Source organism: Podarcis bocagei (genome assembly GCF_964188305.1).
Source record: "Podarcis bocagei genome assembly, chromosome: 8".
NCBI classification, from domain to species: Eukaryota; Metazoa; Chordata; class Lepidosauria; order Squamata; family Lacertidae; genus Podarcis; species Podarcis bocagei.
In genome coordinates this window covers 54817696-54836929 of record NC_138133.1, presented here as the reverse complement: position 1 = coordinate 54836929, position 19234 = coordinate 54817696, and the positions used below count along the sequence as shown (strand labels likewise).

At 43.9% G+C, this 19234-nt stretch overlaps 1 protein-coding gene across 2 annotated transcripts in view; it reads right to left on the bottom strand.

Moving 5' to 3' along the window:
• The window catches only part of FAM110B (family with sequence similarity 110 member B), an 80510-nt gene that overhangs the window by 43002 nt on the left and 18274 nt on the right, over positions 1-19234 (bottom strand). The window contains exon 1 of one of the 2 annotated variants that reach the window (XM_081204932.1): positions 4142-4247. The exons of the other annotated variant lie outside the window; for it this stretch is intronic. The gene's annotated coding sequence lies outside the window, so the exon portion shown is untranslated. Of the gene's footprint in view, positions 1-4141; positions 4248-19234 lie in introns of those variants that run through there. 2 annotated transcript variants of the gene reach the window in all.

The following is a 19234-nucleotide window of genomic DNA, read 5'->3' as shown; positions in this document are numbered from 1 at the left end:
GGAATCTGTGGTGTAAACATCACCATTGTTGCTGTTAATAATAGCAACCATAACAATATATTTGATTTATTATATGTTCTTTACCCTAAGGTCCCAGGGTGGGTCACATCAATTTAAAACAAAAGAAAAATAGTTTCAAACAAATTATGGTTACAAAAATAGGACAAGCCCTAAAAGGACTCATTCCAAGTGTCAGAGGTCAGAGTAAAAAGGTATTTCTTCAGCATATGATGAAGGTGCCAAGTGCAACTCAGGGAAGACAATTCCCTCTCCCAAATCATCACCATCACCCTGAGCTTCTGAAGGCAATGGTACTATCAATTATATTTTAATAATTGAAAGATCGCAGTATTGCGACAAATATGATTTGAAAAATCCAGTTTCCAGCGGCATAAAATAGAACTTGCTGATGACATCAGCAAACATGTCCCTGATGTACTCAGTATGAAGAAGGCTGATCCCTACAATCAGTATGAAGAAATTGCTTTATCTGAGCCCTTGTTTACAGGCCAAGCAACTACAAAGCTTATAAAACTAGAGAGAGAAGTGGTTCCATCTCTTGCAGTATACAAATGCTACCTTGTCCCACAACACATTTCCAGGTCCTTACAAACCACAAAACACACAAGGGCAATAAGAATAGCAATGGCTTTTAGAACATCACATCAACTTGCTGAATTTGCTATAGCAAAGTTTCAATAACTTCCTAATGGAAACAAAGCAGTCAATTAAAGCTTACCCCATAATGTCTCAGAGCTAAAGTGCTGACTAAAAAACAAAAACCAAGAGTCATTACTTTGGGTTTGCGGTACAGAAGTTTATATTTGAACACAGCTGCATCTCAGTCAGCCAGTTCCCATGACAGCCCCTCCAAGCTGTATTGATTTCCAGAGGAAAAGGCACCATAAATCTACTTCAGCTGAATTGCATCATTTTCGAGGTTGGCTTTAGAAGGCAAATTAAATATCTTCTGCTAGAAACAGCAAAACAGATACACAGAGCTCTGTTTTCATTTCTTTTGGAGTCTCCCCTTACAAAATACTATGTGGCAAACCCCTCATGTTTAATATCCGTAAAGACAGCAAATCCAGACTTGTGAGGAAACATCTCTTCTAGGTCTGTGATTTTTTTGGAGTGGGGAGGAAAGGGGGGCAGGCAGATGTTTGTTTCAATACTAATGTTGATTTCTGAACGTTTTATTTAAATCATGGAGGGAATTGAAGCAAAAGCCAGCACTCACACTGGGGAATGAAACATCACAAACATCTAAGAAGCTCTGTGCCATAATAAAGAGTGAAGCACAGCTCTGAGCAGCAAGTGAGCAGAATATTACTTTGGGTAACGAGTGAGGTATCCTTGTTCAATTATTCATACAATCTGCAACAGTTAAACTTGCTTCAGTGAGGAGAAATAAAGTAGGACAAACATCACCTTGACAACTTTAAAGAGAACCTTCCATTTTCCTTGAACATATTGCAATGGTAGTATTTCAAATATTTCCTATTAGTACCTTCATTCCACCCACATTTTAGGGGGTGGAGAAGCAACACACCAATGTACTGCAAAGAAGAAGCGTGTCTAAGACAAGTGCTCCATCCTGTATCTCCTACTATTACACACACACACACACACACACACACACACACACACACACAGCCCTGCAAACCAATATATCTAGAAAAACAAAACCTAACTTCCAAAATGTGTTGACTAGCACTGAGATTAAACCACAGAGCCTAGGACTTGCTGATCGGAAGGTCAGCGGTTTGAATCCCCGCGACGGGGTGAGCTCCCATTGTTTGGTCCCAGCTCCTGTCAACCTAGCAGTTCGAAAGCACCTCACAGTGCAAGTAGATAAATAGGGACCGCTCTCCAGCGGGAAGGTAAACGGCGTTTCCGTGTGCTGCACTGGTTCGCCAGGAGCGGCTTAGTCACGCTGGCCACGTGACCCGGAAGCTGTCTGCAGACAAGCGCCGGCTCCCGGCCTCTTGAGCGAGATGAGCGGGCAACCCTAGAGTCGGTCACGACTGCACCTTGATGGTCAGGGGTACCTTTACCTTTAGCACTAATCAATAAAAAATAAAGCTAAATATTCAATCATGTATTAAGAAACAAAGAGAATAAGTATATATTCACTGCCTCCCTAAATACAATCATGGACACGGCTTGTCTCATCACTTCCTAGCAGGGAATTCCACAACATGGGTGCTGCTACAGAAAAGGCTCTGTCTCACATTGAGCTGCCATTAAATTTTCTACTTTCATAGCAGCCTAAAGCACCATCTTAAGTACATTGACTAAAGAGTTTAGTTCACTGAAATCAATGGAATTAATTTCTGAGTTGAGATGTAAATTGTGTTGGATATTAAATAATTTTAATTTTTCATAAGGAAAATGTACTTTCCATTTTCTACCAAGTTTGACAAAATCATTCCATTCTTATTTTATTTTAGGTTCTATTTAGATATCAGTACAATTAAAAAGAGAATCCAAGGTAACATTCCTCCAGCTTCTTGGTGCCAGAGGAAACTTACTTAGTGTAATCATGTATTGTGGACATTGTTTCTACTATGCCCTTCCAGTGATGCAGTTATTAAAATAGCTCCACCAATCTCTTGATGGTTCACACCTTTTCTTGTGCCCTGTTCAAGAGTGTTTAGCAGAAACCAACAAAACCTCAATGCAAACTTCTAAAGACGGCTGGCAGGGTAAAAACTAAACAACATCGGGAAAATATGATGAAGGGCTTCAGCACACTTCCAAAGCTGCTGTTTATTCTTTTGATCAAGAGAAGTGTCTAATATTACTTGCATTTCTCAGTATAAGAAATCTAGTCCTGATTACCTACTGCCTGAATGATAAACACCCCACAGTTTTAAGAACAGCTAAGCACAAAGCTGCCTTTCGCTATTCAAAGGATATTTTTAATTGATGACGCTTCTTTTGAAAGAGCTCCATTCAGAAGAGTGAAACTTATTTATTCAATTATTCATTTTCTAAGTGCTAAGTTGGCAACAGCCTTTTAAAATAGCCTGCATTTAACTTTGATGAACTGTGTTACTGTGGGTCACTCCAATTGTTCCTAGTGCCAGTCAAATAAATGTGTCAGGCTGCAAGCCAAAGTGTTACAAAATTGGCTTTGATACAAGCGCTTCCTCTCTGTATGTTGTTGGTAGACCAAGTCAGTCAGTGGACCAATATGTAGCTGAATGAACTGAACAGCTGTTTGAGACTCTTCTACCACCAAGAGCTCCCAGTTAGGTTCCACCAGAGTGAATGACTCCACGATGAAGGATGAGTTGAGCATTAGAAGCCCGTGAAAGCACACAGGTAGACAGGTTCCCATTCATGTTTCCACTTCCTCAAGACAAAGCAGAAATGATACACAAATGCATGGAGCAGTTGCTTTTACTGCCTATTTCACTACAGTGGTACCTTGGGTTACAAACACCTTGGGTTACAAACACTTCGGGTTACAGACTCCGCTAACCTGGAAGTAGTACCTCGGGTTAAGAACTTTACCTCGGGATGAGAACTGAAATAGCACCAGTGGCGCAGTGGCAGCGGGAAACCCCATTAGCTAAAGTGGTACCTCAGGTTAAGAACAGTTTCAGGTTAAGAACGGATCTCTGGAATGAATTACGGTAAGTTTGTAACCAGAAGTACCACTGTATTTCAGAGAACTATAAAGCCAGCTTGAAGCCTTTGGTTGTAATAAACTTTAAGGCAACGCGAATCAACTTTTGCAGTAGCTTTCTATTCTTGGGGACAATTAATAAGCTTCAGGAAACCCCAATGTGAAAACCACTACTTCAAGGGAATGATGAACTCCGCTCCCCCCATATAATTACTAAAGTCTGGGAGGAGGAGCAGAAAAGTAATTGCACAAAACCAGTCCTGTTCCTTCCACCCTTCACCTTTAACTGGTCCTATGAGCTGAATGCAGTTTAATCAGCCAAGATTCTCCACATATTTTGAAAGTCCTTCCAAGGTAAATAAACTCATACCATATTAGGATGAAAAATTAAGATAGCTGAAGCAAGCAAAGAGATGGTACACAGAAATTCCATACCAGGGGAAGAACTGAATGCTGCACTCTACCAATCATTTTGTCAGAATAAATGTATAAAAAGCATCTCACCAGCTAGTGTGTTTTCAGAATTTTTGTTATGCTCGTCTGGACCACAGATAGTTTTTTGATGTAAGGTGGTGTTTCAGATTTGATTTTTTTTTTTTTTGGTGGTGGAGGGGGGAAGGTTGTTAGTAGCTCTCCAAGGCCAAAGTCCTCTACAAGCACTTTCAGGATATTTTTTGCAGCGCCTAGAGCAAGTAACAGCGGAAGATAGTCAGGTTGGTGGGTCCACAGTCTCGGAAGCCACATTTTTGTAAAGGCATAACATTTATTCAAGCACTTGTCAAAGTAGCTGTCAAAACAACTTGCATTGACAAGAAAATATATGTTAAACACCCTACAAATTAATGAGTACAACTTGAGGTGTTAGGAAATTCTTTGGACTGATTTTCAATAGTAAATATTACCTCTGAGTGGAAGACTAAGGACAATGATGCTGATTATTTAATTTACCATAGTTTCTAAAAATTCACAACTCACTATGAATAGGTTTTTTTAAAAAAGTGGGCTGAATAAACATACCGTATTTTTCGCACTATAGGACGCACTTTTTCCCCTCCAAAAATGAAGGGGAAATGTGTGTGCGTCCTATGGTGCGAATGCAGGCTTTTGCTGAAGCCTGGAGAGCGAGAGGGGTCCGTGCGCACCGACCCCTCTCGCTCTCCAGGCTTCAGGAAGCTATCCCAAGTCTTGCAAGCCCGGCGGGATGTCCCGCGGGCTCGCAAGGCTTGCGGGCAGCAGCCTGCACCCAAAAGCTGGGGACAGCGGGGAGGCGCAGAGCCGCCACCCCGCTATTCCCCGACCTGATCTGGAGGCTGGCGGGGGGAGAAGCAAGCCTGCTTCTCCCCCCCACCATCCCCACAACCTCCAGATCAGGTCGTGGAAAAGCGGGATGGCGGCGCTCCGCTATCCCGCTTTTCCCCGACCTGATCGGGAGGCTGGCGGGGGGAGAAGCAAGCCTGCTTCTCCCCCCCACCAGCCCCACAACCTCCAGATCAGGTCGTGGAAAAGCGGGATGGCGGCGCTCCGCTATCCCGCTTTTCCCCGACCTGATCGGGAGGCTGGGGGAGGGAGAAGCAAGCCTGCTTCTCCCCCCCACCAGCCCCACAACCTCCAGATCAGGTCGGGGGAAAGCGGGATGGCGGCGCTCCGCTATCCCGCTTTTCCCCGACCTGATCGGGAGGCTGGGGGAGGGAGAAGCAAGCCTGCTTCTCCCCCCCACCAGCCCCACAACCTCCAGATCAGGTCGGGGGAAAGCGGGATGGCGGCGCTCCGCTATCCCGCTTTTCCCCGACCTGATCGGGAGGCTGGGGGAGGGAGAAGCAAGCCTGCTTCTCCCCCCCACCAGCCCCACAACCTCCAGATCAGGTCGGGGGAAAGCGGGATGGCGGCGCTCCGCTATCCCGCTTTTCCCCGACCTGATCGGGAGGCTGGGGGAGGGAGAAGCAAGCCTGCTTCTCCCCCCCACCAGCCCCACAACCTCCAGATCAGGTCGTGGAAAAGCGGGATGGCGGCGCTCCGCTATCCCGCTTTTCCCCGACCTGATCGGGAGGCTGGGGGAGGGAGAAGCAAGCCTGCTTCTCCCCCCCCCACATCCCCACAACCTCCAGATCAGGTCGGGGGAAAGCGGGATGGCGGCGCTCCGCTATCCCGCTTTTCCCCGACCTGATCGGGAGGCTGGGGGAGGGAGAAGCAAGCCTGCTTCTCCCCCCCACCAGCCCCACAACCTCCAGATCAGGTCGGGGGAAAGCGGGATGGCGGCGCTCCGCTATCCCGCTTTTCCCCGACCTGATCGGGAGGCTGGGGGAGGGAGAAGCAAGCCTGCTTCTCCCCCCCACCAGCCCCACAACCTCCAGATCAGGTCGGGGGAAAGCGGGATGGCGGCGCTCCGCTATCCCGCTTTTCCCCGACCTGATCGGGAGGCTGGGGGAGGGAGAAGCAAGCCTGCTTCTCCCCCCCACCAGCCCCACAACCTCCAGATCAGGTCGTGGAAAAGCGGGATGGCGGCGCTCCGCTATCCCGCTTTTCCCCGACCTGATCGGGAGGCTGGGGGAGGGAGAAGCAAGCCTGCTTCTCCCCCCCCCCCACATCCCCACAACCTCCAGATCAGGTCGGGGGAAAGCGGGATGGCGGCGCTCCGCTATCCCGCTTTTCCCCGACCTGATTGGGAGGCTGGGGGAGGGAGAAGCAAGCCTGCTTCTCCCCCCCACCAGCCCCACAACCTCCAGATCAGGTCGTGGAAAAGCGGGATGGCGGCGCTCCGCTATCCCGCTTTTCCCCGACCTGATCGGGAGGCTGGGGGAGGGAGAAGCAAGCCTGCTTCTCCCCCCCCACATCCCCACAACCTCCAGATCAGGTCGGGGGAAAGCGGGATGGCGGCGCTCCGCTATCCCGCTTTTCCCCGACCTGATCGGGAGGCTGGGGGAGGGAGAAGCAAGCCTGCTTCTCCCCCCCCCACCATCCCCACAACCTCCAGATCAGGTCGGGGGAAAGCGGGATGGCGGCGCTCCGCTATCCCGCTTTTCCCCGACCTGATCGGGAGGCTGGGGGAGGGAGAAGCAAGCCTGCTTCTCCCCCCCCACCATCCCCACAACCTCCAGATCAGGTCGGGGGAAAGCGGGATGGCGGCGCTCCGCTATCCCGCTTTTCCCCGACCTGATCGGGAGGCTGGGGGAGGGAGAAGCAAGCCTGCTTCTCCCCCCCCACCATCCCCACGACCTCCCGGCTTCAGGAGAGCCCCACCGCCAGCCCCACAAGCTCGGGGGACAGCGGGAGAGGCGCAGCGCGCCATCCCGCTGTCTCCCGACATGGTTTGGAGGTTGGCGGAAGGCTTCCTCCTCCCCCAGCCCCGCAAGTTCCCAGAGCGATGCCAAAGCATGGCTCTGGGTCCCGTTCTGGGGGAGGGGGAAGCTCGGGCTTCCCCGCCCCAGCCCCGCGCCTGGGGGGGGGATAAATTTTTTTTGCCTTTATTTCCCCCCCCCCAATCTAGGTGCGTCCTATGGACCGGTGCGTCCAATAGTCCGAAAAATACGGTATATTGATTCATTTTTATAGTATCATACAAATATCAGACACAAAGACCTAGTTTATCAGTGTAACTGGGTTATCATTTTCAAAAGAAGGAGGGATATAATGCTAAATAAATAAATAAATAAAAATCCAGAAGAGTGATACCTATTCAATAGGAAGAACAACCTACCCAGTATTATATCCCTTTAAGTCCAACTGATTAAATGGAAGTGTAAAGCAGATGCATCAACAACAGTCTTGTATACAAGCACATAATATTTAGCTAAAAATGCAATCAAGTTGTTTGTCTCAAGAACTACTAAAGTGTTACAGAATCTCTTTTCACAAGCAAGGGAACAAGTGCTGAATAAGCTATTGACAACTTCCTACAGCCTTGTGCCAAGAGAAAGGAGCTATTGATGGGTATGTGCCTTTACCACAAAATGCAGAATGCAGCTGCTGCGTGAGGGAAGTTACTAAGATACATGAACCACAGCAATTTCAAGCTAGAATAGCTTTTTTCAAAATTGTGGTTTGGTAATATTTGCAGTCAAAACTAAGCTCTCTTTTAAATAAACAGCTCTAGCCCTAAGGATTGCACCTCTACAGACTGTCAGAAAACCAAGTCACATTCACAGTGATAAGTGCTTACAGGCCATATTCTGTTCAGCTAAAACAGAAAAAGCAACAGCATCTCACCACTTACATAAAGATAAATGGCATTAGAAACTTCTCTGCACACTTGAAAGAGAGCATGCACCTTACTTCAGTATTCACAGCCCACCTGCAAACATGCTTGGAAGAAGTAGATTATCTAAACCCATTTCAATCTGATTTCAGGCCCAGATATGGAACCAAAACTACTTTGGCCACTCTGGTTGATGACCATTGTCAGTAGAGAGGGCATAAATCAGAGTTTCTCAAACTTGGGTCTCCAGCTCTTTTTTAGATGACAACTTTCATCATCCCTAGCCAGCAGGACCAGTGGTCATGGATGATTGGGACTGTAGCCCAAAAACAGCTTTTAAATGTCCATTTTAAACAAAGTCATTCACAGAATATGGAGTTGTTTATAGTGAAGAATTTGAACTCTCCTTGTGAAGTAATTTCAAGAATCAATGTTTTACTGGGTCACCTTGGACCAGTCACGGTCTCTTAACCCAACCTATTCTTAACCTAATCTACTCTCAACATAGTTGTGGGGATTAAATGAGGAGGGGGAAGAACTATATATGCCACCCTGAGCTCCTTGGAGGAAAGGTACAATATAAATGTACAAGTGAAAGTAAGCAGAGTAATTCACTTGTCCTCTTACTCCCATATAACCTCTGAAGACCTGGCATTTCAAACTGAAGACAAATGATAAACTAGTGCATGCTTAAGCAATAACACACAACTACTACTACTACTACTACTACTACACCTAAAAAGTGAGATCTTCCTTATGAGGTCCAAGGCAGATGTAACATTTTCTGATCTCCTGTTAAGACCCTGGGTGAAATAAACACATGGGTGCTGTTCTGTCCCTTCCAGGTGCCATCCCTGTATGAAACACACACACACACACACACACACACACACACACATTTTAAAAGTTATTTGCAGAAAATGTGTTTAAACTCGTAAGAGTTAGTGTTAACTGTGGTTCGCAAACCACTTTGAACTCTGTCTAAAGCTGAAGATGGTTAGCGTTATTCTCAATACTGGTATTTTAGAACTTCAGCAAACAAAATGACAAAATGTACTGCACTATGTACAGTGATGTGAGAACTGCCAGATCTGTCACATCCAGGGCACGTTGTGTCCCTTTGGGTTGCAGATTAGGCTCACTGCTCCCCAAAAGAAAGTGTGGGTAAGCCACATACTACCACAAACGAACACTCCCCAAACATACTATGTGTGTCACTATCCTGGGAATCTATGCAGCACAGGGCAGACTAAAGCCTGTTTGGCCATGCCAGGTAAGCTGCAATCCTGGGCTCAGAATATACATGGACCTTTTCTATCTGGGATTATCAGGGCGAGATCTTCCACACATACAAACATACATATTTTTTCAGCAAGAATGTGTAAATCCATACTTTTAGGTTGAATTTTAGCAGTTCTTATTTTTATCTGTATGCCACCTTGAGTCTTGCCATAGGTAAATCAAATTGATACCACAGAACTCTGCAAGATCCTCTTTACATGCCTATTAAATGTAACAGTCTCTTCTTTTTAGCTTCTAACACAAAAACTCCGATTTATTCTGAGTAGGCTAATCTGCCCCATGTTTCAGTCTGGATATTCAATAATCCACAACTGTTGAGCCTATTGCCCTAATCTTGTCATTTTAGGATATCAGTTCTGTTTATATTAGATACAGTTTGCTCATCTGACATCGCCTGACCTCTCTTTATTCTTGTTGATTACATTCCAGTGCCTGTGAAAGTATACAGTACTATGTTCTCAAAACAAGCCAAGGTTAGTTTGGGACAAATTTATGAAGCTGGGTTGACTAACATTCCCTGAAGAGCCACTACATGTATTCAAATCTATGAAACGATGTTTTAATCCATTGCTCAGTCTTAAAGATGATAAGCAATGCCAATTTTAATACTTAACAGGAACATACAGAAGCTACTGATATAGCACTTTAACACTATAAACAGAATTAACATACTAATGAAAGAGAAAGAATTATGCCAATTTTAACCGACTAGACAGCTACAGGGTTCTGTAACTCTTCAGTTGAAGCATGACAGTCTCTTCCAAAAGAGCACCTTCTGCTCTGCAACTGAACTAGGAAAGATAGTTCTATTCTTGGAACAAGAGAAGTGATTTGACAAAACAGAAAAGGTGTGGGAGATCCTGGCCTTGCATCTAATTGGAAACAGAAGATCTTTGCCAGTGGACATTATGACAAAGAGAATCAGTCTGTAAAAAGCATACTCTCAATTCAAGGAGACAGGCAGGCTGAGTCACTATTTTTAAAAACACACACACACACACACACACTTAACATGAATAACTGAAGCCCAAATGAGGTTGCAACAGGAAACCTAAAAAAGTTATCGTACCCCATATAATCTGAGAAGTGCATTTCTGTTTAAGGAACTAAATAGAATCAAACAAGTTCCACAGTGGCATTAAGACACCAAACAAACACTTTTGCCACTCCCACATCAAGCCACCTGCATAAAACCAATGATAACATTCAGAAATGAAAAATGCAGAAGACAAACTATGCAACATGTTCTACAGTGACTCAAGTCACCCATACTACATAAAATGAATTAGGTATAACATCTGTTTATACATAACATGTGCCTTAATAGACCTCTTCAGCATAGTGCTGGGGAACCTGTGGGCCCCTAAACATTGCTGGACTACAATGAGGGCCAGGCTAAGGCCTGAGGAGCCCCTAAGCTATGTCAAACTTTAAGAAGCCCCACAGCATTAACAAAAATGTGTATCACTTTAACCGAAAGGACAAATAAAATTGAAATCATCATACATAGGCAAGGATTCAGCTAAAAAATAATCATTTAACCAAAAGATACATCTTGCAATAAGCCTATCTGCATATGAAATATTTTAAAATTAAAATACCTTATGACTTCTTATATACAAACTTTTAATGTACACCAACACAAGAGTCATTACTCGTACAGTTTATTTCAAGTACAGTGGTACTTTGGGTTACATACGCTTCAGGTTACAGACACTTCAGGTTACAGACTCGGCTAACCCAGAAATAGTACCTAAGGTTAAGAACTTTGCTTCAGGATGAGAACAGAAATTGTGCTCCAGCGGCGCGGCAGCAGCAGGAGGCCCCATTAGCCTAAAGTGCTACCTCAGATTAAGAACAGTTTCAGGTTAAGAACGGACCTCCAGAACGAATTAAATTCTTAACCGGTTTTCGAGCATCTCGGAAGCCGAACATTTTAGAACCTAAACGCCAAAAACCCAGAAGTAATTGCTTCCATTTTCAAACGTTCCTCAGAAGTCGAACGGCTTCTGCTGCGTTTTCTTCAACCCCCCTCTGTGCCTTGGTTGTCGAATGTTTTGGAAGTTGAACTGTCTTCCGGAACGGATTACGTTCGACAACCGAGGTACCACTGTGTTTCTTTACCACTTAATATTCAACTGCTACTTATTTACGAGATCTGATTGCAAAGACAGAGCCTAAGGGCAGAGTGTTTGCATAGGCGTGCAATACAAATATCTTTCTGATATCACACTGAATACATGTAGGGCAGTTATGGAGTCAGCACACACAATCTTGCTCCCCTCTCCCTACACACTTTCAAATAAATGTCTGAACATGAACCAACCTTACACTAATGAGAAATCTATGTTTATGTATGGTGCAGACCCTGGACAATATCCAACTGTTTCTGCCAGCACAATGATCTTTGCTTGTGTAGTGCAACTTCCCTTCTCCTCTCTGTATGCATGCCCTGCACTCTCCTCAAATCTGCTCTGGGGAGTCAGGGGAAAACCCAGAGCATGTTTCAGGAGTACACATGGGGGAAGTGGTGAAGTTCTGTTGTGCAAGTGAAAGTCCTTTGTCATTCAACATCTCATAGTTTCCATGAATCTATGTGCCTGCAATATTTTTCGTGTCTGCATATATGAGCAGGATTGAATAGATGCTCACTAAAGCAAGCAAAATATATACTCAGAGTTAGAACAAGCATCTCCTAGAATATCTGATGCCCAATCCTCCCTCCCCCCCCCCAAAGTGGAAACCACAACACCATGGTCTCTCCATGCTGACTGCCATATCCTCATTCTGGAAGCCAAGAAGTTGTGACAAACCCCAAAATGAAAATGGGCTGCAGTACAGTGGGATTTAATTATTGGTACCTTGCCCTCTGCCTTCATTATTCAGCACTATTATTCCCCTAATGCAACAGAAATCCTGATGGGCACCTAGCTTTTTGAGTTCACCTTTCTGTAGCTTTCTGCTGAAAAGAAATTCTGTGTCAAAATGTTCACTCAAGCATTTGCAAGGGACAAAGTGGGCTTTCAAGAGATGCAGAAAGAAAGAAAACAACCCTCTTGGAAAAGTTTATTTTTTGCTGCAAGTTGTAGTCCTCAATTACTGCTGCTTCAACACCATTTTAGGGCTCATTTGGAGAGGAAGGAATGTGTTCATGTTGATGAGGCTCAGTTTCATTGCATGGCAGCATGGTGTAGCAAGGCTTTTGCCCTGAGAAAGCTCTAGTTTCACTTAGTTAAGAGTGACGAATTGCAGAACATGAATGGGGGAATGCACATTCCAATGCACATCCCATTTAAAGCAATATACTATGCATGGACAACCATACAGCCAAATAAATATGTCGATCCACCATCCCATACTGTATTACTGAATGAAAGCACATCCCTATCCATGTTATGCTGAAACTAATCAGCTACATGTTGTTATATCAGCACACAAGAATATCAGCCCAATTGCTTTGGCATTTCAGCTCACCACTATCACCCTTCAGTAGCCTTCTGACAACCTTGAAATATTAGAACAGAAGGAAATGACATGTATACAAAAGAAGTACACATCACATGTTTAGTCACCTTGTAGCCATTATTCTATGTTTAGTATTTTTGTACCTCTTACTTATGAGAGTGCATTTGACATCCAGCCCTCTTGGAAAGCTTGTGTCTTCTACAGTTTCATTTAATAGGAAACAGATTTTATACAAGAAGTTCTGAAACAGCAGATGGAGAAAGTTTTCCCATCATTCTTCCATAGAACACAGAAACTCCAAGGAAGCTATTTGGTGCTACTATACAAATGTGGCAAAGAGAAGAATTGAGAAAGTAGAGGGGTGATGTGTGAACACACAGTGCTCATGTGGTGCACACTATTAACCAGTACAAATGAAAGAGTTCCATCATAAGCAAAGGAAGGGAGGGTATTCATAGCAGAATCTGTGAATGAAAATAAAGAACACAAGTTCCCTTATAGACCTAGGCTCCAGTGAAACTCACCGCTCTGATTACTTTTAATGAAAATATTATTATTAACTATTTAATAACATTTTACACGTCTTTAGAGAGGCATCTAACACCAAAGCCTTTAATTTTTCCTTCCCTAGCCATAAATGGACTATCATGGTAAGTAACTGGTGATGTTCTATTTCCAATGCAAATATTTGTTGTTCTGATGGTGACTGAAATTTATGACCAGTTCTATCCAATTTATTTTCTTGTCTGAGAGGGAAGAGTTGGCTGTTGGATGTGCCAAGTCTTGGGTGGTATTCAACTAACCTTTACTCAGAGTAGACCCACTGAAATTACTAGGCCTAAACAAGTCATAGACATTAATCTCAATGGGTCTACTCTGAGTAAAAATTAACTGACTAAAACCCTTTAGTACAGAGTAAAATGGACGAAGGATTGCAGTGGGGATGAACATTCAAATGCAAATCCCCATCCCAAACCAGCTAAGATAAATACATCTCGCCTGCCACTATAAATGTGCATCAGTTTGTGCAACTGCTCTTTCAAAGGGTGGGGAGAACACTGGAAGAATTGCTTGGAAAAGCATCCAAGACACTTTGTAGACTTCCCATGGATATCTGAGGCCATGGCGAGACATAGTGCAAAACTCCATGAAAATCTCCAAATGTAACAAAATAGAACTGAATTAAGACAGCAATGTATGACCATACAAACACACAGAAATACAACTGAGAACTCTGGAAAGAAATGTATGCAATATGAGAATTCAAACAGTATGCCAAATGAGGGAGGGGATAGAAACCAAAGTTTCGAAACCTATGAAGTCATCCAAAAATGTTTTAAACAGAACACAGTCCTAGGCAATGAGACAGTTTTCTCAACTTTTTAAAGGCTTGCTGCAACTAGCTGCTAATTAAAATGATATTTTAAACAAAAGGGTTTCTTTATTTCCCTCCCTGCCCACATCTATGTTCTACAGCACTGCAGAAAATATGCAATTGGATAAAAGACAGAGATATTAGTTCTTTTTGTGTGGGTTAGAGAAGGACACACAATGCAATATTCATGAGTAAGTTAGATTTTAGGTTTCTTGGTGCCCTAATTTTCCCTTTTGATCCCAGTGCTTTCCATCCTTTATGCAGAAGATGTGGTGAAATCAGAAGCTAGAATAAACAGAATGACAGACAATGTATTTATTTTTTGTTTTATGGTAATGCCTCTGATATGCTAGTGACTTTAAGGACGTTCAAGATATTCAGCTTATGCCCAGGGAAATGCATAATTTAAAGGACACTCATGCAAGCAAAAATGATGTTCATGGAAAAGAATTCTGTTATTTCAGATACATCTAAATATGTTCTGTAGGCAACAAGCAAAGGTGTGTTTTTTAAACAAACAAACAAACAAACAAACAAACAAACAAACGGAAAGAAAATGGCATTTGATACCAATGCCAGGGACCTGTCACACTGGCAAACACTAGTTTATTAGCGATAGATGAGGATACTGGGGGAATGTGGAGTTTTTTGCAGTTTCCAATACAAACTGAATTATTCTGCATCTCCTAGATTAATGCACAGGTTGGAATGCAGCCATCCACTGGATTTCACACTGTGACATAGTGATTTGCTGGGGGGGGGGGTCAGAATGAAACTACACATTCTAAAATCCTTATTTTGATAGAAAATGCGTTTAGAAATGCCTATTTAAAAACACATTTAAATGGAAATTTTAATCCCGCTTGGTTTTCAAAATTCACTGATTAATACAGAAAAGGGATAGAACACACTTGAAAGTGGATGGAAGCAGAAACAGAATTGTCCATAACTATTTAGAAATACTTCCTGCAGTAAGGTAGAAATTTACAGGTGCAAGCAGGGGAGCTGGGGGGAAAAGTCAATCCAACATACAGAAAGAGACAGAATTTGGGTGACTAGGTCAGATTATATTCAGGTCATACTGATGCACCATGTCTGCACTATTACCACTAACAAATAAAATAAAATAAAATCTTAAAAGCTACATAATTCAGGGGAAGGGGCTTGTTGTGCAGTACAGTGCCATCCATCTTAGTGACTGTGCTATGAAGTTACCGTATTTTTCACTCCATAAGATGCACTTTTTTTCTCCTAAAAAGTAAGGGGAAATGTCTGTGCATCTTATGAAGTGAATGCTGCGCGGAGGAAGGACGGAATGGAGCCATGGTTCCTGTCCATCCCTCCTCCGTGGCTTGCTTTAAAGCAGCAAAGCAGGAAAGGAGCCACTTACACAGGTGTAAAGCAAGCATAGCGGGAGCCATGTAATTCCTCCGCCCCCGTGCTCGGCCGCCCCATTGGGATGGGTGGGCGCGCTCGTGCAACCCTCTTGGGACGATGCTTGCATGGGTGGAGGGATTCTACATACAAGACTAGCATATAAGATTCCTTTTAAACTAGAGGTTGTAAAATATGCTAAGGAGCATGGAAATAGAGCAGCGGAGAGACATTTTGGGCCACCTCCAACTGAAAAAGTGGTAAGAGAGTGGAGGAAACAGGAGGATCAGCTGCAAAAAGCAGATAAAAGCACACTTTTAATGGAAATGCTGCAAAGTGGCCACAGTTGGACGTGGCCATGAAAGAATGGATCACAAATCACTGGAATAATGGCTTCTCAGTCTCTACAAAAATGATAATATATGAAGCCAAACACATTGCTGTAGAGAAAGGCATTCACGATTTTACTGGATCACCATTGTGGTGCTACAGATTTATGAGGCGATGTGGCCTTGCTATGCACACCAAAACTAAAATTGCACAAAAAATGCCAGAAGAATATGAATCTAAGATTCTGTCTTTTCATAACTTTGTAAGTGATGCTAGGAAGAGAAATGGGTTTGAAATTGGCCAGATTGGGAATATGGATGAAGTCCCGCTAACCTTTGATGTGCCATCTAATAGGACTGTTGATCTGAAAGGTGCCAAAACTATCGTTGTGAAAACCTTCGGACATGAGAAAACCCGTTACACAGTTGTGTTGTCTTGCTGTGCAGACGGCACCAAATTGCAACCCATGTTAATTTTCAAAAGGAAAACATTTTCAAAAGAAGTGATTCCAAGAGGAGTTGTTGTACATGTTCATGAGAAAGGATGGATGGACGAAAACGGAATGAGAGTATGGGTTGAAAAGAGGGGCCACTAGGGGCGCATCGGAAGATGGCTGACAATAACATCTCTCCGACCCACACGAGGTAATTAGGAGGCTGTGATGGGAGTAAATAGCCTCCCTGCCCCCCCCAAGCGTGTGGGGGGGCTGCCCTTGCCTGCTGTGCCCTATACCACCCAATTTGTGGGGATGGGGGCACTAGGCAGAAAGCCCTCCTGTGGATCTCGGCGCTCCTGGACGCTGTCTCTGATCCGCACCCCTAGCTGCAGCAACTTCAAAAGAAACAATTAGGAGGAAGCGAATGCACATATTTCAAGGAAGAAGGGGGAGTAAAGACTGCTAACTGAAGAGATCTCTGATAAATAAGACGGGTCGGAGGAACAAGAATAAATCCTGAGAAGACACACCAAGGCTCAGTATGTTTGGCAACGGGACTGGATGGGGGAGGGGGGGAAACTTTCCTTTCTATTCTCTATGTGATTAACTAAGAATCCCCCCCCACAAGTCAGAAATGCCGTTTAAATGACTTAAGCTGTGGATTTAAGGCTGTGTGGAGATAATTTTCTAACCAAAGCATGTTTCAAGAAGATCGTGGAAAGTATAAGAGCTTTTGAATGACGCAGTAAAAAATACCGTCGCCATTTTGGCAAGTTCTGTCGGAAGACTTAAGTCTGGGAGGAGGAACAGAGCTGTTTTTATATTGTGGGTGAGCCTCCTCAATGGGACTAAAGAGCGACAGATTTGCGAGATTAATGATGGAAAGAGTGCTGTTATTTATGAAAGTGATGATATATGGAAACCATCTTGATATGATGATTGGACGAATGGAGAAATTCACACAGGATTACAATTGGTGTTTACCAGCTTAAGGAGATTATCAGAAGAGATCCAAAAGAAAAAAAAGAAAAATATACGAACAAGATGAGATGTGGAAACAGCAAGATAAGACTGGATAGAATTATGGACATTATTTGGACAGATCTGTGGATATTAACGTAGCAGCAAGATGATGATCGGAATCCCCCTTCGGAACTTGAAAAAAACCTGCCTTATTAGTACTTGACCAGTTTAGAGCACATATTAGCAAAACTACAAAAAAGTGCTTTAAAGAAGTGAAGACGCATCTAGCTGTAATTCCTGGAGGTCTTACCAGCCAGCTGCAACCTCTCGTTTCCATCAAAAAACCATTTAAGGTTTTTATGCGAGAAGAGTGGAACAAATGGATGGCTGCTGGTAATCATGATCTCACACCAATGAATGAAGAGGCCCACTATCACTCAAGTTTGTGAATGGGTGAAAACATCATGGCACTCGGTGAAGGAGGAAATTGTTGTACAGTCATTGAAAAAAATGTGGCATTAGCAATGCTTTGGATGGAAACAAAGATGGTATCTTGTATGAAGATAGCGAAGAAAGTGATGTCAGTGATTGTGAGCAACAGAGCTTCATAAATTCTGACTGTAGCAATGATGAGTTCTTGGGGTTCACAGAAGACTAGAAGAGTACTCGAACCTTAAAGTCTCTCTTCATTTGTTAATGACAGTGATGATCGTTCTTAATGCCACTGTTGACTGCTGTTCACTTTACATGGTTGAAATATTATTCTGATATACCGGTAGTTTATTAAATAGTTTAGTACAACATTTGATTCAGAATATTTTTTTTCTTGTTTCCCCCCTCTAAAAACTAGGTGCGTCTTATGGACACTTACTTTCCTGGACCAGAGTCCACGAAAGCTTATGACGTAATAAATGTGTTAACCTTGAAAGTTAACAACCCTACAGTACTGGGGGAGAGGGCCCCCATCCCAGGGGCCATTGGATGTGTCAAATCTCCCTCTCTGGTGGCAGAGAGAAAAGGCCACCACTGCAGAGAAATATACAATGTTGCAAGTCCCTTCTGTAAGGATGTGGGAAAGTCTATTATAGGTTCTTCTCCAACAAAGAGGATACATCAGGTGGTTCACCATGGTCATTCTGGGAGAATCCTCCTATTCCCCTGACACACTACTCCACCCACAATTTCCTCTGATGGCATAGGCCCAACAGGGCATTGGATTAGGCCATGGGTAGGCAAACTAAATGGACGCAGATGACGCTGTGGGTAAAACCTCAGTGCCTAGGACTTGCCAATCGCATGGTCGGCAGTTCGAATCCCCACGGCGGGGTGAGCTCCCGTCTTCGGTCCCAGCTCCTGCCCACCTAGCAGTTTGAAAGCACCCCTAAGTGCAAGTAGATAAATAGGGACCGCTCTCCAGCGGGAAGGTAAACGGCGTTCCGTGTGCTGCGCTGGCTCACCAGAGCAGCTTCGTCACGCTGGCCACGTGACCCGGAAGTGTCTCCGGACAGCGCTGGCCCCCGGCCTCTTAAGTGAGATGGGCGCACAATCCTAGAGTCGGACACGACTGGCCCGTACGGGCAGGGGTACCTTTACCTAGGCAAACTAAGGCCCAGGATCTGGCCCAATCGCCTTCTAAATCCGGCCCGCGGACAGTTCAGGAATCAGCATGTTTTTACATGAGCAGAACGTGTCCTTTTATTTAAAATGCATCTCTGGGTTATTTGTGGGGCGTAGGAATTTGTTCATCCCCCCCCCAAAGAACATAGTCCGCCCCACCCCCCACCAGGTCTGAGGGGACAGTGGATCGGACCCCTGCTGAAAACGTTTGCTGACCCCTGGATTAGGCCATTCATCCACCTTTGTTTCTTCCCTCCCTGTTAGATTGCACCCTTAGTTGTTTTAACATGCAAACACGATTTAGAAAGTGCATGTCCCGCCTCTGCTTATTAACCTCCTTTCCCTAAAAATTCACACACCTCTTTTAAGTTTGACTCTATCATAAAAGGCAACAAATGTTTTATTTTTGGAAATGATTTATTAACAAGGTGTAGGCTCAGCTGTTCTAGTAAACAAAATACTGAATGTTATAACAGTGCACCAATTCTTTGTACTTAGCACCTCCAAACTTATTATTTATTCAGCAACTTAAAAGAACATCAT